Here is a 285-nt window from a genome sequence, read left to right as displayed (position 1 = left end):
TATAATTGATTCGTAGTTATATTTTGGATTAATTTTAATCAAGTATATGAAACGTTCGATTGTGCTTAATGTTATCTTCGAGCGATAAAAGTAGAAATAACTTCCAAAGGTTCCAATATTTGATATATTTGATAATCATTTCTTTTAGGCCGCGTTACTAAGCCTGGCCAGCTTTTGTAAGCTACTGATACTAAAGAGCAATAGATGCTTGTTTGCAACATTATTAGAAGTCGTTATTAAATCCATTTTTATTGCTTAATTGCTCCAAATGCATCCCGTCCTTCT

The sequence above is a fragment of the Dendroctonus ponderosae genome, unplaced genomic scaffold, assembly GCF_020466585.1.
Source record: "Dendroctonus ponderosae isolate FM_Combo_2020 unplaced genomic scaffold, Dpon_F_20191213v2 Dpon_F_20191213_9, whole genome shotgun sequence".
Lineage (NCBI taxonomy): Eukaryota > Metazoa > Arthropoda > Insecta > Coleoptera > Curculionidae > Dendroctonus > Dendroctonus ponderosae.
Note: the sequence above shows the minus strand (reverse complement) of the source record.